This window comes from Caretta caretta, chromosome 3 (assembly GCF_965140235.1).
Source record: "Caretta caretta isolate rCarCar2 chromosome 3, rCarCar1.hap1, whole genome shotgun sequence".
Taxonomy (NCBI): Eukaryota; Metazoa; Chordata; order Testudines; family Cheloniidae; genus Caretta; species Caretta caretta.
This window is the reverse complement of record NC_134208.1, coordinates 157,451,241-157,459,971: the sequence shown is the minus strand read 5'-3', so window position 1 is coordinate 157,459,971 and position 8,731 is coordinate 157,451,241. Positions and strand designations below refer to the sequence as shown.

General features: G+C 42.7%; 1 protein-coding gene across 1 annotated transcript in view; it reads left to right on the top strand.

Moving 5' to 3' along the window:
- Positions 1 to 570: 570 nt before the first annotated feature.
- Positions 571 to 8,731, top strand: part of CAPN13 (calpain 13) — a 68,007-nt gene continuing 59,846 nt past the window's right edge. The window contains exon 1 of the mRNA XM_048843394.2: positions 571 to 865. The gene's annotated coding sequence lies outside the window, so the exon portion shown is untranslated. The remainder of the gene's footprint in view (positions 866 to 8,731) is intronic.

Below are 8,731 nucleotides of genomic sequence, written 5' to 3'. Positions count from 1 at the left end.
TTATATATCTATAATGCACCTATATATCATTTAGCCTTCAATTCAGATTAACATTGCCGGCCAAGATTTTCAAAAGCGATATGTGATTTGACTGGCTCCATTTTTGGGTGTCTAATTTAAGATCCCTTAAGGGAGCCTGATTTTCAGAAAGTGCTGAGCACATTTCCTCTTAAAACGGCTTGATTTTCATATGCCTCAAATTGGGGTCCCAAAAGTGTTGTGTTTACTGGGTGCATTTTTAAGCCTTGGCTTCAGGCTGTGTTAAGACGGGGTCCAATCCCAGAAAGCCTTACTCACAAGAGTAATCCTTTCTCACTCTAGCATTATCATAGAAAGTAAAGTGAACTACTCGAGTGAGTGGGACAATGCAGAATCAGACCTATGTTTATACAAAGGATGTAGAATTAGATTTTAAGCATTAATAGGTATTGGCCTGAAATACTTGCTTCTCATATTACAGGTGGAGGAATGAAGCACCATCATAGATTTCACGCTTTGTGGACAGTCCATCCCCCATTCCTGCTCCAATAATAATAACTTCAGCATTTCCTGGTGGAGCCAAGAAAAAAACTGATTAAGTGAAAGCTAGCAGCAGTCAAGAAACCCTGCTCTGTTGTAGCAAAAACTGTAGGAGACCAACCATCAACTTGAATAGGAGAGCAAACAGGGTCATTGTAGAGGTCAGATAGAAGAGACGTGTACTATGGCCCTGCTTCACCTGCGCTGTGGACTCTATACTTGGTCCTGAACTGAGATTCACCCCGGCAGCATTTATTCAAGGAGGTGGGGCAGTTCTTGTATGAAGCAGCACTGAACTGAGACTGAAAACCACACATCTGTTGCTTTGTCGCTGGAGGCATTACAGGTAAAACCTCACTTTGCTGTTCTACTTATTTAAAGATTAAATAGGAGAAATATTAGTACTGGAAAAGCATCACAGATGCAACAAAAGGGATTTGGCTTGGGATTCTAACTTAGTCTTGGAGGTATAATGTTACCTGGAGGATTTGCTTATATGACTCCAAAATGAGAGAGTGAGAGAGAGCATTTTCAAAGAAGCAAGATGGGTTTGCTTTCCTCTAAAGAACCTCCCTGTGGAATGGTAAGTTATCAGAAGTAATCGGTAGTGGAGATCCTAAGATAACAATGACTGCACTGTATGCGGTAGTTAAATGATGCAGTAAAAAGGTAACTGGCAAGGTCCTATGTTGTCTATGTAAAATGAAGGAAATTTGACTTTGTGAATAGTACATGAGAATTCCTCATGGACAGTTAAGAGTTAGAAGGCGTGTCATGTATCACTGGAAAGATAACATCTGCTAGACTTACAATAGCATTGTGGGTTTAGTCTTGATGTACAGAGGCATTATTGGCTTTCACACAGAGGACATGTACAGATGCACAACATTTCCTCCCAGTGGGGTGGGGCGTTAATTAAGTAATGCTGTCCCATCTTAGAGGAGCACTGTGAAGCTAATTCACTGATGTTTATAAAGGGCTTTGAGATCCTTGGAGGACAGGGTCTATAAAGAAAAAAGGACTTTCCCTGTGATGCATAATGCAGGCTGTAGTCAAGGTTAAATATGCAGGTACACTGCGGGAGGGGAAATAGGGGTGGGCAGGATTTGTTGATTTCCCAGAATTCTAATAACCTATAAGGCTAAGTTCAGTTGTTTTCCCCTAAGAGACAGAGAGCCTATCAGGCCAACATTTGGTGGAAATATTTGTAAAAGAGGGATTGGGAACATTTTCTGAAGGGCAATAAAAGAGGCTGAATAGTTCAAATATGAAGTAGGAACAAAATGTTCGTTCTTGCTTGCTGGCTTATTTCTACTTCGGACTCAGTGGAAAACTGCAGAAAAGAGCCATTGAATAGTGAGGTATATAATATTGCACCAAAAACTATATTAAAAGAACATTAAGATTGCAAAGCCAAGCACTCTGAAGTTAGGAAATGCCAGAATGAAGGTTGCCTGTGCACCTTTAATTCAGCACCCTTGTGCATATGCATTATGAGACACTCTTTAATTACTGATTTCAGAGTAGCAGCCGTGTTAGTCTGCATTTGCAAAAAGAAAAGGAGGACTTGTGGCACCTTAGAGACTAACCAATTTGTTTGAGCATAAGCTTTCGTGAGCTACAGCTCACTTCATCGGATGTAGCTGTAGCTCACGAAAGCTTATGCTCAAATAAATTGGTTAGTCTCTAAGGTGCCACAAGTCCTCCTTGTCTTTAATTAGTATGGTGAGAGATTGTGCCACACACTCCCAAAGAAACTGAGGAACTGCCGGATCAGCATCCCATACAGCAAACAGGAGAAGATCAAGAATAAGCTCTCAAAACTGGAGACTTTCATACAAAAGCAACCTTCCACACAAATGTCCACGTGGCTGGACTTTATAAAAATGAGACAAGCCATTTACAACACATGCTTTACTTCTCTACAGAGGAAAAAGGACAGTAAACTATGTAAACTCCTATATGCCACAGGGGGCTACAGCAGTGGTACCCTTAACTCACCCAACAGCATTGTTAATCTATCCAACCGCACACTTAACCCAGCAAAAGAGTCTGTCCTATCTTGGGGACTCTTCTGCCCCACCACCCCCACAAACATGATACAGTTCTGTGATGATCTGGAAGCCTACTTTTGCCATCTCCGACTCAAGGAATATTTTCAATACACCATTGAACAGTGCACTGACCCACAGGAACCCTCCTACCAACACTACAAGAAGAAGAATTCTGCATGGGCTCCTCCTGATGGTCAAAATGACAGACTAGACTTCTACATAGAGTGCTTCCGCAGACGTGCACAGGCTGAAATTGTGAACAAATGGCATCACTTGCCCCATAAGTTCATCCGTACAAAATGCAATGCCATCCACAGCCTCAGAAACAACTCTGACATTATAATCAAAGGGGCTGACAAAGGAGGTGCTATAGTCATCATGAACAAGTCAGATTATGAGCAGGAGGCTGCCAGGCAACTCTCCAACACCACATTCTACTGGCCACTATCCTCCAATCCCACTGAGGAGTACCAAAAGAAACTACACCATCTGCTCAAGAAACTCCCTGAAAAAGCACAGGAACAGATCTGTGCAGACACATGCCTAGAACCCCGACCAGGGGTATTCTATCTGCTACCCAAGGTCCATAAACCTGGAAATCCTGGACACCCCATCATCTCAGGCATTGGCACTCTTACAGCAGGATTATCTGGCTATTTGGACTCTCTCCTCAGACCCTATGAGACTCCTAGCTATCTTCGAGACACCAACGACTTCCTGAGGAAACTACAATGCATTGATGATCTTCCTGAAAACACCATCCTGGCCACCATGGATGTAGAAGCTCTTTACACTAATATTCCACATAAGGATGGACTACAAGCTGTCAGGAACAGTATCCCTGATGAGGCCACGGCACACCTGGTGGCTGAGCTTTGTGACTTTGTCCTCACCCACAACCATTTCAGATTTGGGGACAACTTATATCTTCAAGTCAGCGGCACTGCTATGGGTACCTGCATTGGCCCCACGGTATGCCAACATCTTTATGGCTGACTTAGAACAACGCTTCCTCAGCTCTTGCCCCCTAGCGCCCATCCTCTACTTGCGCTACACTGAGGACATCTGTGACGGGTTGGATCACAGAAAACCCCTTGGGAACTGCCAACTGATGTGTTGAGATGACTTCTAACCCATTTTCCCTGCCAGCTTGGGACTCTAGAAACTTGCCTTGTTTGAGCCAGACATGCTTGCCTGCTGCAAACACAGACCCAGGTCTGAACCACATCCCCCAAAAGCTGCAGGCTTAACTGAAAATGGCTTAAGAAGTGTTCCTGTCTCCAACACTCAGATGTCCAGCTCCCAATGGCGTCCAAACCCCAAATAAATCCATTTTACCCTGTATAAAGCATACTCTGGGTTAATTAATAAGTATTATTAATACATACTATATGTTAATTAATAAGTAAAAAGTTATTTTATTAAATACAAAAAGTAGGATTTAAGTGGTTCCAAGTGATAACATACAGAACAAAGTGAATTACCAAATAAAATAAAACACGCAAGTCTATGCCTAATACTATAAAAAGTGATTACAGATGAAACCTCACCCTCCGAGATGTTCCAGTAAGCTTCTTTACAGACTAGCCTCTTTCTAGTCTGGGTCTAGCAATCACTCACACCCCTGTGGTTACTGTCCTTTGTTCCAGTTTCTTTCAGGTATCTTTGGGGGTGGAGATGCTATCTCTTGGGCCAGCTGAAGACAAAATGGAGGGGTCTCCCAGGGGTTTAAATAGGCTTTCTCTTGTGGGTGGACACCCTTCCCTCCCCCTGTGTAGAATCCCAGCTACAAGATGGAGTTTTGAAGTCACATGGGCAAGTCACATGTCCATGCATGACTCAGAACTTACAGGTAGCAGCCATGGTTCACATGCTACCTTGAACTTCCTCAAGTAGACTTCTTATGTGGATTGGAGTCTTCCAAGATCCATTGTTCATTAAGTGTTTCTTGATTGGGCACTTAATTTGCACATTCCTTTCTCAAAAAGCTGACCAAATGCTTTACTAAGGTTACTTGAAATCAAACCAGTACACAGCCAATATTCATAACTTCGAATACAAAAATGATACATGAATACAAATAGGATGAATAGATTCAGTAGATCATAACCTTTACAGAGATAAGTTACATGGCATATGTAGCATAAAACATATTCCAGTTATGTCATATATACTTTCATAAGCATATTTCCATAAAGCCTTATGGGGTGCAAGGTCACAACATCTTCATCATATGGACCCACAGGAAGGAGGCCCTTGAAGAATTCCACCTGAATTTCAACAATTTCCACCCCACCATCAACCTCAGCCTGGACCATTCCACACAAGAGATCCACTTTTTGGACATTACAGTTCAAATAAGTGATGGTCACATAAACACCACCCTATACTGGAAACCTACTGACCACTATAGTTACCTACATGCCTCCAGCTTCCATCCAGGACACATCACACGATCCATTGTCTACAGCAGGGGTTCCCAAACTTAGCTCGCGGCTTATTCAGGGTAAGCCCCTGGCAGGCCATGAGATGCTTTATTTACCTGAGTGTCCACAGATACAGCCACTCACAGCTCCCAGTGGCTGTGGTTTGCCATTCCCGGCCAATGGGAACTGCGGAAAGAGGTGGCCTGGCCCGAACTGCTTCCTGCAGCTCCCATTGGCCAGGAATGGTAAACTGCAGCCACCAGGAGCTGCGAGCAGCCGTACCTGAGGATGCTCAGGTAAACAAAGGATCTCACAGCCTGCCAGGAGTTTACCCTGAACAAGTTGTGAACCAAGTTTGGGAACCCCTGGTCTACAGTCAAGCCCTAAGATACAACAGCATTTGCTCCAATCCCTCAGACAGAGACAAACTCCTAACAAGATCTTTATTAAGCATTCTTACAACTACAATACCCACCTAGGGAAGTGAGGAAACAGATTGACAGAGCGAGACAGGTACCCAGAAGTCATCTACTTTAGGATAGGTCCAACAAGGAAAATAACAGAACACGACTGGCTATCAAGTACAGCCCCCAGCTAAAACCTCTCCAGCACATCATCAACGATCTACAACTTATCCTGGAAAACGATCCCTCACTCTCACAGATCTTGGGAGGCAGGCCAGTCATCACTTACAGACAGCTCCCCTAGTTAAGCAAATACTCACCAGAAACTACACACCACACCACAGAAACACTAACCCAGGAACCAATTCCTGTAACAAACACTGTTGCCTACTCTGTCCCCATATCTACTCTAGCGACACATCAAAGGACCCAACCACATCAGCCACACCATCAGGGGCTCATTCACCTACACATCTACCAATGTGGTATATGCCATCAGGGCCAGCAATGCCCCTCTGCCATGTACATTGGCTGAATTGGACAGTCTCTACATAAAAGAATAAATGGACACAAATCAGACATCAGGAATGGTAACATAGAAAAGCCACTAGGAGAACGCTTCAATCTCCCTGGACATTCTATAACAGATTTAAAAGTAGCCATATTTCAACAAAACTTCAAAAATGGACTTCAAAGAGAAATCGCAGAGCTACGATTCATTTGCAAACTTAATGCCATTAATTTGGGCTTGAACAAGGACTGGGAGTGGCTGGCTCACTACAAAAGCAATTTCCCCTCTCTTGCTATTGACACCTCCTCCTCAATTATCGGGAGTGGACCACATCCCCCCTGATTGAATTGGCCTTGTCAGCACTGGTTCTCCACTTGTAAGGTAACTCCCTTCTCTTTGTTTGCCAGTGGATTTATGCCTGTATCTGTAATTTTCACTCCATGCATCTGAAGAAGTGAGTTTTTCACCCACAAAAGCTTATGCCCAAATAAATCGGTTACTCTTTAAGGTGCCACCGGACTCCTCAAAGTTTTTGTGGATACAGACTAACATGGCTACCCCTCTGATCTTTAATTACATAATCACTTCTTACATTTTCATAGGACCCTTGCCTATTTGACTTACCTCATCTAGATAGCATTGTCTTCCCCTGTGAAGAAAGGGGAGACAATCTGTGGTTGTCCATGATAGAGGGTGTTTCAGGATCTTCACAGTGCCATGCTTTGCTCCCTCCAAACACAGACGTTAGTTTGAAGAAACCTTCTAACACTCACAGAGTGAAATTCCTCGTTGTGGAGGGGTCCAGCATAAGGGGAACGCAACACACTCAAGTCGCATTTAAACCCCAAGAGCCTGATTCACCCTTGCCCTGCACCTTGCATAGTCTTTCACATTAGTGGAAAGCAATTGTAAGAAGCTGCCAGATCAAAATGGTACATTTTTGTGCCCCCTCTGCACAGGTGTAAATAACTATGCACAGTGCAAGGCAATAAAATATCAGGGTCTGAGTGTCTGATCCTATGCATTGAAGTTAAGGGGAGCTGCACCATTGACTTCAATGGGTGCAGGATTGAGTCCTGCCAGTTTAAGTGGAACTCACATCATTCACGGGCCTTGTGTAGGCTCTCTTTCAGGGGTGAATTTCAACCAGACAGAGCAATATCTTGTATGTCTGCGCATGTGCATATCCAAGCATGATTCCTGAAAAGCTGATGAAGTTATTCTGCAGGAGGAGGGTAGTTTATCTGCCTTATCTTCTACTGCCAGTTGCTAAATTATTCCCAGTGTGTTAAACAATGTAATTAAACACATACACACACACTAAAAACCCTTGTTCTCAGTCAGAAGAGAGAGAGAGAGAGCGTGCGTCAGTCCCAGCCTTTAAGCTCTGTTAGTTTTAATTTGAGTTGTGGAATTAGTAATCAGTTTTGCTGGAACACTGTTGCGGGAAATAGATCTTAGCATGCACAAGGCCTAGGTACCGTTTCAAATGAGTATTTGTTAAGGAGAAACCATTCCCTGTCGTGTTATGGTACATTACATGAGATTTATTTCCATTGTATTGAAAAATGCAAGTCAAAAAGGAATGTTCTTTCTCTATGTCAGCTGAGAGCTATGTCTGAATTTCATCTGATTTCTTTGAAATGAAATTGCTTTTTTAAATTAAATAACAAGACAAGACACTCCTGGTCTTTCCAGGGGATTGTTAAAGGTCCTAAGAGGAAAGGACTTTAACTACACAGAAGGGCAATAATACTCTATAAAACAGTGGTTCTTAACCTTTACTGCAGCCTGCATCCCTTTGGTTCTCAAAATATGTTCTTGCACCCCTTGTCAAAAGCCTTTGAAGTAGGTCAGTTCTTTAAACCCAGATATATTTTTGTTTGTATATTACAGTAATTGTTAAATGTATAATGTTAATAAATACATAGATTTGATGAAACAAAGTAGTTGTACTTACGTGTCTGTGCTTCATTTGTGTTTTCGATGATTTACCTTCTAAAAAATCTGGCATGTCTGGCTCCCCCAGAAAGGGCATCTTGTACCCCAAGGAGTGCGTGCACCCCAGGTTAAGAACCACTGCTATAAAACATGGGGAAGCTATATTAGCCGTTTCAGTGAATCTAAATGAAGTTTTTAATAATCCTGTGTGAAATGTTCACAACAAAACCAGAAGCCAGGCTCTCATCTGAATATTAGTGCTTCTGCTCTCCTTACCCAGTGTTGGAGGCATATTGACAAATAGAGATGATCATCTGATAACAGAAGTATCTTTCATCTAGCAAAAAAGGCATAACAAGATCCAGGGGTTGGAAGCCAAAGCCAGACAAATTCAGATTAGAAGTAAGGTGCAGCTTTTTCACAGTGTGGGTAATTAACCACTGGAACAATTTACCAAGGGAGATGGTAGATTCTTTGTCACCTGAAGTCTTTAAATCAACCCTGGATACCTTTCTAAAATATATTCTATAGCTCTAACAGAAGAGCCAGGCATTGTGCAGGAATCACTTGGGTGAGGCTGTTTGGCCTGTGTTATGCAGGACACCAGACTAGATAATCACAGTGGTCCTTTTTTTACCTCAAAATCGATGAATTATCTGCCCAAAGTGACCAGTGGGCTTAAAAAACAAAATGCTATGAATGAAGATGGCTGGAATGGAATTCAAGGGAAGGTGGGTTGTGTTTGTTGGAAGGAATAGGACTCAAAGGAATGTTCGGTACTTTTAGAGAAGGGTGATATGGCTTAGGTTAAAACCAGAACTACACTGGGGTTAAAATGTGACTCAGAAATGTGTGGCTTGGGATAACAAAGCTCTT